Genomic DNA, 13,378 nt, shown 5'->3' with positions numbered 1-13,378 from the left:
CAATAGGAAAGGAGACAGAAGGAGCCTGGACCAGAGTCCACCAATCAGAGCCTTTCATTTCATGACCACATGACCTGCCTCTGCCAATGAAAATTCCTGATGGGCTAGGCTCTCTCTTCACTATCTCTTCATAGTGGATGTCTCCACCACTCTCTCCCATCTGAGTGGCCTCTGACGCACACTGACTGTCCCCTTCCCAGGTAAGGGCAGATCCTAAATCAGCAAAGGAGTGGGCTCCCCTTGTGGATGAAACCAAAAGTGTACCTATTGTTTCTGTGGGCTCTGTTACCCAGAGTGGTAACACCGTGCCTGATGAAGCCTGAGAGTTTATGAGTGTGTTTATCTCTTTTGTCTTGATGAGGACCCCATGACCGTCACTGTCGATGGCCTGAGACATCCATCCCTGCACAGGACTGGGATTCGTTATACAGAAAAAAGAAAGAAAGAAAGAATGAATGAATGAAAGAAAGGAGGAAGGAAGGGAGGGAGAGAGAGAAAGGTTGCAATGTTTGGCACTGAGTTTTTTTTTTAAAAGTCTGTTACAATAGCCTGTTCTCTTGAGAGCATATTTTCTAGATTCCTGCATCTGACTCCCTGGGTGTGACCGTGAAGTTTTATATAATAGATACCCAGGCCAGAAAAGGAAGCACTTGGTCCACTCCTATCCATGGGGATGGCGGGTGGTGGGAAGGGAACTAGGAGGGAGGGGAGCCAGACAAGCACATCTGGCCTGCTGGGCCCTCCCTGGAGAAGGTCCACGTTCCTGACCTCCCTTGGAACTGTGAAAAGAAAGCAGCAGATTCCCAGCTGCTCCAAGCCACCCTGGCCTCTGCCTGTGACCGCGGCACTCCAGAGCAGGGCAGGGGAGCCTCGGAAACGGCTTTCACAAGCGAGCTTCGACTCCCACGAGGCCCGACTGCCGAGCTGTGGACACAGCAGCAGTCCATCAAAGGAACTCCACAGGCAACAAGGGAACTGGGTTCAGTGGGGTTTCAACCATCCCAGGAGGGACTGGACCATGGGTTATGTAAACTCAGCTTCAGTACATCCGTGGTCAGGGGTGAGAACAGTTCTGGAAATCAGCAGTCACCACACCCCGAAGTCCCAGCTCCTTCCTCTTGCCAGCGGTCACTCAGCCGTCCCTGTCTGCCCACACATCCTAACGCCATTTTAGTGAGAAAAGCTGCAGAAAGTAACCCGAGAGCTCAGCACTTTTATGTAAGAGAGTTAAGATCGCTTCGTGGGACAGGCTAAGTTGTCAGGTCCCATGACGTCTAAATCACATTGACCACTTAATGGTTTTTCTCACTGATCATTATAGGAGTTGGAAGAAAGGCCAGTTGGTTACAAACTAATAAATAAGGAAATTTCTTTTTTTTTCTCTCTCTCTCTCTCTGCATAGATGAAGTGTGAATTAAATTTTCCAGCCCTGTTGCATCCTCCCGTTGAATGAAGTGAAGGATCTCCCGCTGGTCTGTCCAAGTGAAAACAATGACCTCAATAGAGGGTAAGTCCTGGCCTTCTGGACGCCAGACTACCTCCTCCCTGAGGGAGGAACACAGGCGGCAGCAGGAAAGGACACCCTTCACCCTGAAAACTCACACACCAGAGCCCCTCCCCCTAAGCTGATCTGTGCAGATTTCGTTGTTTTGTTTTTGAAACGCGGGACGGGGGTTTCATTCTCCTTATGCATAGCATCCCTCCTTCTTCTGGCCCCTTCCTGCCTGAGCAACTGAGCAACTGAGCAGAGCTCTCTCTTCTCAAGCCCTAGCCATTGCGTCTTGTGAGGAGGGCAATGCTGCCCCCTGCTGGCTCCAGGATGAGAAACAGCCCACAGGGGCAACCAGGTTCCGTCTGTTTCCCTGTAGGTAGGATCTGAACGAGCCTTGTTCCCTTTTCCAAAACAGCTTCTGGCCTGTCTGGACTTGGTTATCTGGATAGAAGGCTGGAGAATCATCATTGCTTTTCCCAACCGTTGGGAACTTTATTTGACCTTCAGTGTTGTTTTCATCCGCATGACTACAGAGCCTGTGCAGGTGAGATTGGGGACATTGGCCCCTAAAGGAAGAGTTCACTTGGTGACTTAATTTTCATTGCATGGAATGTTCTTTATTCCTAATGGTCTGGATGCTTTTGGTAATTCTGGTTTCTGTGATCACACTGGGGTCTCCTTCAGAGCAAGTCCCCAAACTCTTTGCAAGCTCACGGTCAGAAGGGAGGAAGGGGGAGAGAGAGAGAGAAAGGGAAGGAGAGGGGAGGTGTATAATGAGGCAAAAGGGGGTGAGTGTGTAGATGTCTGTTCTAGTGAACAGTAACCGTCAGCACAGACTAGAATCACCTGAAAGTGTCTTAATTGAGGGATTGTCTTTATCCCGTTGGTCTGTGAACACGTCTGTGGGGGATTGCATTGTCTGTCTTCATTGATGTGCTAGGGCCTAGCCGCTGTGACTGGCACCATTTCCTGGGCAAGTGGTCCTGGACTGGATAATAAAGCTATTAAGCATGAGCCTATGAGTGAGCCAGCAAGAAACATTCCTCCATCACTGCTACTCCAGGGCCTTCCCTTGAGTGTCCCTGACTTCCCTCAGTGACAGATTGTGACCAAGAAGTGGGAGCCAAATAAGCCCTTTCTTCTCCAAGGTGCCTTTGGTCTTGGCATTTCATGCCAGCCGTAGGAAACCAAGCTAAGGACGATATCAGATTAGAACCTTCAGGGGAAGTCTCCCCTTCCACTGAGTCTTTCAGGGATCAAACCCGGCTCGTCGAGAGTTGTTAAGTGTGGAGCCTCCCACCGGCCCTAGCCATCCTCTTTGTTGCATTTGGCTGCATTATACAGGTGTGATGGTTTGAATAGTCGTGGTCCAATAGAGTCATGTGCTTGTATGTTTGGCCCAAAGGGACTGGCACTATGAGAAGGTGTGGCCTTGTTGGAGTAGGTGTGGCCTTGCTGGACTAGGTGTGGCCTTGTTGGAGGAAGTAGGCTTTGAGGCCATATATGCTCAAGTCATGCCCAGTGTGATACAATCTCCTTCTGCTGCCCGTGGATCAAGATGTAGAACGCTCGGCTCCTCCAGCTCCATGTCTGCGTGGACACTGCCATGCATCCCACAGTGATGATACTGAACTGAGCCTCTAAAACTGCAAGCCAGCCCCAATTAACTACTTTTATTTTAAGAGTTGCCTTGGGGCTGGTGAGGTGGCTCAGAGGTTAAGAGCACAGGCTGCCCTTCCAGAGGTCCTGAGTTCAATTCCCAGCAACCACATGGTGACTCACAACCATCTGTAGTGGGATCTGATGCCCTCTTCAGGCAGGTGATGTATATGCAGCAGAGCACTCAGACATTAAATAAATAAAGTTTAAAAAAAAAAAGATTCGCCTTGGTTATGGTGTCTCTTTACAGCAATGGAACCCAAACTAAGACAACAGGTGAAAAGTTGATACCCAAGAAAGAACAATCTGATGTCCTGTGACTCCCCTGACTAGTGATGTCTCCAGGGCTAGCCAAGAGCTCGGAGCTCAGAACAGTGGTCTGCTAAGAAAAAGTCATATTTATTGTTATTTGGGTTTTTTAAAATTTTTATCTTTTAAAGACAGATCGCATGGAACTCAGGCTGGCCTTGAATTTGCCAAGAAAGATGTTGAATTTTAATTTAATTTAATTTAATTTTTTGGTTAGGGGAGGGGATTTGGTTTGAGGCAGGGTTTATCTATGTCCCTGACTGAACCGGGACTAGCTCTGTAAACCAGGCTGGTCTCTAACTGAACACAGAGATCTGCCTACCAGTGTTGGGACTAAAGGCATAAACAGCCATGCACAGTTGACCTCAGCCTTTTACAATATTTATTTCCTTATTTGGAGAGAGGTGTGCAAATATGTCACAATGCGATCATGAAGGTCAGAGGGCACCTCCAGAGCCAGGTCTCTTCTTTTATCACGTGAGTCCCAGGGACCAAATTCAGATCATGAGTCTTGGCAGCAGGCACATTTACCTGCTGAGCCATCTCACTGGCCCCTGATCTTTAACTTCTGATCTTCCTGAGTACTTAGTCTAAGTACCAAGATCACACCATGCCCAGCTTGATGTGGTACTGGGCATCAAAGGACTCAGCCAACTGAGCTACACCCCAGCCCTTCATGTTTATATATAAATGCAAAAACAAAAACAAAACACACTGATGATATTTATTTTGAACACTGAAATTTGAATCTATCTTTGCATTGCCTAGTGAGTGAAAATATCATTTTAAGGGCATGAAGAGATGGCTCAGAAGTCAAGGGCACTTGCTATTCTTGCAGACGGCCTAGATCCAGTTTCCAACATCCACATAGTAGCTCACAATCATCTGTAATCCAGTCGCAGGGGATCTGACACTCTCCTCTGACTTCTATACACACTGTGCACACGTGGTACATATATATGTATAGATAAATACATGCAAGCAAAACATTCACACAAAAACTAAAATAGTTGAATCTTTTTTAAAATGGCATTTTAAATACAAATCAAACATTTAAATTGATTTTAAAACTTTTTGTTGAATCATTGACTTTCACATCATGTACCCCAGTCCTGCACCATATCTTCCTGTCCCCCTCATCTCTGCCTTCACCCTTGCAACTCACCCCCCCACCAACAAATAAAACACAAACAAACAACAACAACGAAAGCAAAGCATAAAACCATCCCGTCGAGGAAGCAGTATGTCCCACAGTGTGTCCCTCTGTCCACACATCGTCACTTGCAAATGTTCATTGCAGTGAGTCATTGGTCTGGTTTAAGGTCTCCGGCTTCTGTGACACCATCACTATTGGATCCTCGCCAAGACTCCTCCCAGGTATCCTGTTGTTGCCCTGTGTCATGGAGATCCTGCAGCTTTGGAACAGCAGCACTGGCCCTTTCACGCATCCCAACCACTTACAGATGGTATAGATTTGGGGGTGAGCCTGGGTGGTAGCTAAACTAGTCAGCCCACTGCCTCTCCCTTATCCACATGACCAGGGCAAGCTCTCCAGCACTGCTCTGGCTAGACCCCCTTTGTGCCACCATCTGCAGGAGGCAAGGTCAGCTCTCCTACTCTCCTGCTGTCAGGACTGGCTCACCCACACCCAGAGCCACTGTGCTGTCCAGCCAAGATGTGGAGCCACCCTCCCAAGTACTGCAGCCAGTGAGAGACAGGGCCAGCTCACCTACCTACCCTCATGACTTCAGGGCCAGTTGTCCTGACTGCCACACGTAGTGGCAGGAGGTGGGGGCGGCATCACTCCTCACCCATGCCACCTCATGGCAGGGCCAGCCCTCCTGGGCTCGTACCCTTGGGTCTGTTTCACTTGCCCCCCCCAACCCCCCAACCAGGGCCAGCCCTTCTGTGCTGCCAAGGAGAGACGCAGTGTTTACTCTCCCAAATGTTCCTGCTCTCATGACCCTGAAGCCAGATCACTCAACTGCTGCAGGTGGTGAGGGACAAAGGTAGGGAGGCCTCACCCCTGTACCCATGCCACCTCACAGCAGATAAGTGGTGGGGCCAACTGTCCTGTGCTTTTGCCCTCAGGGTTAGCAAACCTACCTATTTGATCCCCAGGTCAGCTCTGCTGTTCTGTCCCATTAAGGAACAGGACCCAGTCTCCCGAGTGTTGCAGCTGGTGAGGGACCGAGCTAGCTCTCCAGAGTCCATGACTCTGTGGGAGTCGGGTGGAAGCAGCATCTCTCTGACCATGCCACCCCACAGCAGCTCTCCCATAGATATGCCTGTGGGGGCCAGTTCACCTACACCCCTGCCACCAGGAGCAGCTTCTCTGTGCTGCCTGGGCAAGGCTCTCCTAAGTGCTGCTGCAGATGAGAGATGGGGCCAGCTCTCCAGCATGAGAAATGGGGCCAATTATGTACCGTCCCCGGACATCCATGCGGTTCCCAGTGGCTGCCCAGACATCCCGATGCTCTGTAGTGGTCATATGAACCACAGATGTCAGTGCTGACCCCTGTCGCTGCATAGCTGTGGACCTAGACGTGGTCCTCAGTGACAGCTCAGGCTAGGCCTTCACCATGGCCCCAGGTGTCAGGGCTGACCACTCACAGCAGGCTCCTCCTCACCACCCTCACGTCTCCAGTCCCATCTCTTCATCATGATCAAGCTGCTCCACTCTCTTTCTCTCCCCTCTGACCACCACAGACTTGCACATTGCGGTGGCTCCTGCTGTAGGCTGGCCCTGAGTGGCATTCTCTATTCTTAGTGTGTAGCGTGGAGGTAAGCGGGTACCTGGGGCCCTGATGTTCTGTACACTGGAGGTCAGGTCTGTGGGTGGCATGGCAGTCTGAAGGTCTCTGTCTGTCTTCTTCCTCCCACACTGCGCTGCCTGGAATTGATTTGATTTTTATGAGTCCTAGACAGCTTTGGTCACCTAGCCAGACATCAAGCTAGGATAAAGAAAGGACTGCCATCTGCTCTGGCCCTGACTGATACAAGAACATCACCAACGAGGTGCCTCTTTTGCCATTGACAGAGTGGCATTTAAATTGACTTACGGGACCGGTTGGTGAATTCGAATATTTCATTTATTTATTTATCTTTTTTATCTTTTTTTTTTTTTTTTTTTTTTTTTTTTTTTTTTTTTTTTTTTTTTTTTTTTGGCAACAGTGTCTCATCCTTTAACCTAGGCTTATCTGGAACTGACTGTGTAGCCCAGAGTAGCTTTAAACTAACTCACAGAAATCTTCTTGCCTTCATCATCCCAAGTACTGAGATTGTAGGCATGAGCCGCCAGACCCAGCTATAGAATGAAAATTCAGTATTGTGGAGGGGCAAAAAAAAAAATGTCCACAGGGGAATCTCTGCCTCAGCCCTCAGTCCAGAGACTAGAAAAAGACAGAGCTATAAAGTCAAGGCAGTGTCCTTAGCGACTCCTGTCCTCCATCACCCTTCCCAATCCCCCCTTTACCCTTCATCCCTCTTTCCCACGATCACCTGCTCTCCAGGGTGCTTTGATAACCTCTTCCATGCTAAGGGGCTAAGGATACCCTGGGGAGGCCTATTCTAGAAAGTTCTGAAGAACTAAGCTGTGGCCTTTGCATTCATATATACACACACCTACACACCTATCCTCCGGTACCAGGGATCAACCCCGGGGACTTTGCATACAGCAGTTAGCGCTGTACCACTAAGCTGCATACCCAGTTCTTTCTCTAACTTCGTATCGCAGGCCAGGGCAACCATTAAGCAGCTAAAGATCACAAGTAGATATGGTCTGACCTGTGAATAAGGCTGAAATTTTATTGCTGTGAAACTGATTTTGATGAGGCTGATCTCAGCCTAGGCCCTTGGACTTTCCTATATAAACATCTGAAGAGAAAACAAGTAGCTATTTTCTCAATGTGTATACAGTGAATATACAGTGTGTATACAGTGTGTATACAGTGAGTGTACAGTGTGTATACAGTGAGTGTACAGTGTGTATACAGTGAGTATACACATGGGGACCACTCCAGTGGCCCACAAAGACAGCCTGTGGTCAGCTGTGGAGACATGGGGAGAAAATTCGGTCTGTATTTTCATCTAATTTGGTCCTCAGGACTTGGGACTCTCCTGCTCTGATCTGGTTCTTCTAGCCCAAGCCTATGCTTGGCTAACAGAGTGTGTTGGGAGCAGCTCTCTGCTTTCCCTGGTGCTGTGTTTGGGAATGCTGGGAAAAATGGTCTGAGTCCATGTTAAAGATACAGAGGGGCCCCAGGTAGCCCTACAGGCTGAGGATGAAATCCCAATCAATGTACTGGAAGGTACATTGTAAGGAAAGCCCCACTGTAAGGAAAACCTTCTGGGGCGGGGACGCAGTGCCACCGTGTGGCTGCCAGGCACAGCTTTTCCAAAGGCCCAAAGAAACACCTATCCAGCTAAAGCCTGGTGTTGCAGTCAGCATCCAGGCAGACATGACACTGGAGACAAAGCTGAGTGTTCTACATCTTCATCCAAAGGCAGCCGTCAGGAAACTGTCGTCGCAGGCAATCAGGAGGAGGGTCTCTTCTGCCCTGGGTGGAGCTTAAGCATAGGACCTCAAAATGACAAACTTCCCCCAACTAGCTCACACCTGCTAAAACAAGGCCACACCTCCTAATAGTGCCCCTTCCCATGGGCCAAGTATATTCAGACCACCACACTCAAAACCCAATATGTATGTATGTATGTATGTATGTATGTATGTATGTATGTATGTATGTATAAGTGTGTGTGTGTGTGTGTGTGTGTGTGTGTGTGTGAGAGAGAGAGAGAGAGAGAGAGAGGCATGCATGTGCCTCGGTGTTCCTATGGAGCTCAGAAGACTTTTGGGAGCCAGGTTTTCTCCTTCTGCCTTGAATTCAGGGTCAGACTCGGGTTTATTTTAATTAGGTATTTTCCTCATTTACATTTCCAATGCTATCCCAAAAGTCCCCCATACCTCCCCCCTCATCTTCTTCTTCTTCCTCCTCTTCCTCTTCCTCCTTCTCTTCTTCCTCTTCTTCTTCTTCCTCCTCCTCCCCTTTCGCCTTCCCTTCCCCCTCCTCCTCCTCTTCTTCTTTGCTTTGATTGCCCACTAATATTTTACCTTGGATTTCTAGGTTACATCTAGCTTTGCTTCCTATCTGACCAGAAAGTAGTTCAAGAAGCCACTGTCCATGCCAACTGTAAGCAGAAGGGGCAGATGATGCATATCTCAGAAGAATATTTGTTGTGGAGCAAATATTCCTCAGAATTGAAACATCCCTTCCGGGAGGGAAGTAAGACCCAAGAAATGAACAAAACTGAGCTGTCTCAGGAAGCCTCTGGGACGTATAAGCCTCCCAAGGCCCTGTCCATAGCCCAAGGAGTAAGACTGCTGAATAGTCACAACTGCTGTGGGCTGGACTCACTGACTCCCTGCCCTTTCCCAGAGAGCCCCAGGGCAATAGCCCATTGTCAGTTAGGCTGAGGTGGGTGTGGGATGTAAAACCACTCCAGAAAGTTTGGGATGATAAAGCAAGTCTAGAGTCTGAGACTCAGGTGGGCATCACCGGAGGCTTCGGTGACTCCAGCTCCCTGCCAGACTCCTGACTTGAAACATGTGCCATGCTTCTCACATAAAAGAAACATGTCCTATGGTCATGTAGGCCCCAAACAGACTTCTCCATTCTAATGAGTTACCTAGAGGCCCAGAGGGCTCAGTCAATGAGCTTTCCCTTTCCAGACATCCCTTCTGGCAAAAGGCATTTAATCTCGGGCCCACCCTGAGAAGTGGGTATGGTTTACACACCCATTTTCCACCATGACAATAAACTGTTTAGAACCATGGACTGACTCGACTGACTCTTTTCATCAAGATCTGCCTGCCGTAGGGAGCCAGGAAGAAGGCCTTCGCCTACAGAACCACAGCCTAGTCTCCTGGAGAAGGCCTCTCTGGGCTCCCAGCCACAACTGCCACCAAGCTTGCTGCCAGGCTAAGGACAATCATCCCCATGGGACAAGCTGGAGCTCCCCTCCCTCACCCACCCTCCACTACGGGCTAGACACCTCTCTTCTGCAACTCCCAGGGCGCCTAGATGTCTAAGAGCCTGAGAACCCCTCGGCCTCTGCCTCATCTCAGGCCCAGAGACCCCCCGAACCAGCTCCAGCTTTCTCACATCTCAGACTGCACTTTCCCACCCTGGAGCGGTGCCTCCCTACAGCCCAGTGCCTGCCCTGGCATGGGGTAAGCACAGTCAAACTCTCTGAGTTCTGCCCTGTGGCAGAGTGGACAAGGGCCTACAACCCTACTGTACAGTTAGTTTGCCTCTGAGCCATCCACAGTAGTGATGGTTTGTATATTCTTGGGCCAGGGAGTGGCCTTGCTCAAATAGGTGTGACATGGCTGGAGTAGGTGTGTCACTGTGGGTGTGGGCTTAAGATCCTCCCCCTAGTTGCCTGAAAGTCAGTCTTCCACTAGCAGCCTTTGGATGAAGACATAGAACTCTCAGCTCTGCCCTGTGCCATGCCTGCCTGGATACTGCCATGCTCCCACCTTGATGATAATAGACTGAACCTCTGAACCTATAAGCCAGCCCCAATTAAATGTTTTTTATAAGACTTGCCTCGATCATGGTGTCTGTTCACAGCAGTAAAACCCTAACTAAGACAACAGTGCCACAAGGAACCCAGATACACCCACTGGTTTGCCAGTGGACTTTGGACTTTGATGGAATTGTTTGGTCTGTTAGTGCCCAGAGGGGTAGCAGACCAAATTTTATCTCCCCTGGGGGGAAAAAAAATCACACAATGTTCTGGTCCTTAAAGTTGTTAGAAAAATGGAATGGATTGCCTTAAAGATAAAGCAAGTGGGCTGAAAAAATAAATAAATAAAGCAGGAGTTAAGAGCATTGCCTGCTCTTCCAGAGGTTTAGAGTTCAATTCCCAGCAACCACATGGTGGCTCACAACCATCTGTAATAAGCTCCAATGCCCTCTTCTGTCATGCAGGCATACATGCAGATAGACCACCCATATATAGAAAATAAATAAAACATTCAAGAAAGTCTTTATGGAGCAGAGCTTGCAAATCAGAGTTGAGCTTTTACACAGGAGTCCTTCTACGCAGTGGACAAAGGAATCTGTCAGGGGTTTGTGCATGCTTGTAGTCCCCTTCTGTCACTGTGACAAATACCAGAGAAAAACTCAGCCCAAGGAAGGAAATGGCTCACAGTCAATGGTTGATGACTGGCTAGCTGGTTTGCATTGCCCTCAGTAGATGGCAAGATGGGAGTGTGTGGCAGAGGACGGTGCTCAGCTCATGGTGGCTGGGAAACGGGGAAAGGGTAAAGTCCAGAAGGGCACACCACCAGTGACACACTTCCTCAGCTGCCTCTCACCTTCCAACACCTCCCTCCCAATGGCTCAGGTAAGAACCACCAACTGACTAAGAGATCTGAGTCCCCTCATCCAGTCACTCCCCCCAAACCTATCAGTTGGCAGTCCTGGCTCTGAGGAGGTATTTCAAATCCACGACACAGCAGGGAGTAATGGACTGAGGGTCGAAACTTACACTTGGCCCATCTGATGATTTCTCACTTCTCGTTTGAAAAAGGATTTTTCAGAAAATTTTGTTTTGGAAATGCTGGTTTTTTTGTTTGTCCTCTTAACTCTTTTTCAGGAATGAAGATGATCTGTACAGTACAATATCAGTTACTCATGAAAGAAACACAGTGGGGCTTTCGTGGCCCGTGGGATGGCTTAACTAGTAAAAGCATTTCCATGCAAACCCGAGAGCCTGAATTCCACGCCCGAGTGTCTCCTCAGAAGCCACATAAACGTGGAAAGAGAGACGCTGACTCTTCTCAGGTGCCATCTAGCCTCCCGGTGCGTCTGGTGTCATGCATCTCAATTTTTTTTTCTTTTAAGGATGTATTTCTAATTATGTGCGTGTGTGCCCTTGCTCTTGAGTGTTGGTGCCTAAGGAGGTCCTCTGGAGATGAGTTAGTTACAGCGAGCAACCCCATGGGGCTGCTGAGAACTGAATTAGTGGTTCGCAGACAAGAGCAGTGCCCACTTTAAAACATCGAGTCATTTCTCCACCCCATTTGTTTGTTTGCTTGTTTTAATAAGCAAACCTTTTATTTTCCACAGCGCTTACATTTATTTCCAGGCTCCGAATGGATTTCTTAAGAGGAACTAAGCCTCCCTCCTCCTGAGCTGGAGTTAGTGAGCGGAAGGTATGGGAGGGTGTGGCACTGAGCGTGAGGATTAGGTGAGCCGAGGGACTCCTGACATCCCTCTAGGATGGATCTAGAGCTAGCTTAGAAGATAAGAGGCTCTTCTGGTAGCCACCATTCCAGAGTGATAGCAGGGCTTTAGGAAGGGAAAATGGAAATTTCCCGGACATTTGTCCCCAATTGCAAACGCCGGAGGAGGGCAGGGTGCCTTGAACCGGATATGGGGGAGGGCTGCCGGGGGGGGGGGAGGAGCGAGCTACAGGCGGGGTGGGAGGGGGCTAATGCCAGGGAATCGAGCAGTTCCCTCACCTAGGGTCCCACACTCCTGGTCCATTTAGTCCTGGGGAGCCACCCGGAAGCAGTGGGTTGGATCCGGGCTCTGGCGGAGGCAGCGGCGGGAGCTACGGGGTACTCCGCGCTCGCAGGAAGCCGCCCGGCATCAGAGAGTCTCGGGGACCTCGGTCTGCATCCCAGGTCCTGATGCTGTTTAAACAGCAGCCTAAGGACCAGGAAAGGTAGTAGGCAGTCGACTGGGTTTCACTGCTGAATGCTGCGCAGTAGCGACAGAGCTGCTCGGAAACCAAGTGCAAAGCTTCACTGTGAGCTGTTTTCCGCTGTGGCTGAGACAGAAAGCGAGGAGACTAAAGGGAGCGTAACGCCTTCCGATACAAATATAAAATAACAGTAAAGCCTAGCTCCAAAAGGATCGTGCTCCAGGTGAGGCTCGAACTCACAACCTCGGCATTGCTCTGCATGTACTGCTGTATAAGTACCGCGCGCTAACCGATTGCGCCACTGGAGCTCCGCTGTGGCGGCCTTGCGAAGGATCTATCAGACCCGGCAAGGCGTCGGTGGAGCATGCGCATCCGCCACCTGTGGACGCCGTTCGGACCGCAGCCTCCCGCAACTGCGGACCGGACTCAGGGCAACAAGCCAGTGCCGGTGGATCGAAGGGTCCGGGGAGAGGTGAAGGGACGGGCTCGCACGGCCGAATCTGCCGGGGAGAGGCGGCGTCCTCCGCGAGGCTCCGCTCGGGCCGGCCCAGCCTCCCGCACGCGCAGACCGGCCTTGCAGGGGCGGACAGAGCGACCGCGCGGCTCCCGTGCGCTCCGGGAAGCGAACCCGGATCCCCGGCCCGCCCTTCCGATGGCGCGAGGGTGGGCAGCGGAACCTGGCTGGGCTTCTCATCCCGAGGGTCCTCGGGGGTCCAAGCTGCAAGTGTTTCCCTTCTTCCCATCCTAAAAGTTCCAACGTTTAAAACCAAAAGAGCTAGAAAGCTCAGAATAGCTTTTCTTTCTTAAAACCAGAAAATTGGAACCCTGGACCGAGGCCCAGGTTAGGACTCCCGGGCCACATGCACTTTGTGAGCCCTCATTCCTCTTTTTTTTTCTTTTTCTTTTCTTCTCTTCTCTTTTCTTTCCTCTTTCTTTCTTTCTTTCTTTCTTTCTTTCTTTCTTTTTGGTTTTGTTTGTTTGTTTGGTTGGTTGGTTGGTTTTTGTTGTTGTTTTTGTTATTTTGTTTGTTTGTTTGTTTGTTTCGAGATAGGGTTTCTCTGTATAGCCCTGGCTGTCCTGGAACTCACTTTGTAGACCAGGCTGTCCTCGAACTTACAGAACGTAAAAACACTAGGTAAACCGGGCGTGGTGGCACACGCCTTTAATCCCAGCACGCAGGAGGCAGAGGCAGGCGGATTT

General features: G+C 49.8%; 1 non-coding gene across 1 annotated transcript; it reads right to left on the bottom strand.

Moving 5' to 3' along the window:
- Window positions 1–12,393: 12,393 nt before the first annotated feature.
- Trnai-uau lies at window positions 12,394–12,486 on the bottom strand. Its single transcript is given in 2 exon segments — window positions 12,394–12,429; window positions 12,449–12,486. It is a non-coding gene; the product is annotated as a tRNA-Ile (tRNA).
- Window positions 12,487–13,378: the final 892 nt, after the last annotated feature.

The sequence above is a fragment of the Mus caroli genome, chromosome 17 (genome assembly GCF_900094665.2).
Source record: "Mus caroli chromosome 17, CAROLI_EIJ_v1.1, whole genome shotgun sequence".
Classification (NCBI taxonomy): Eukaryota; Metazoa; Chordata; class Mammalia; order Rodentia; family Muridae; genus Mus; species Mus caroli.
The sequence above is the reverse complement of the archived record's forward strand: the minus strand, read 5'-3'. Positions and strand labels throughout refer to the sequence as shown.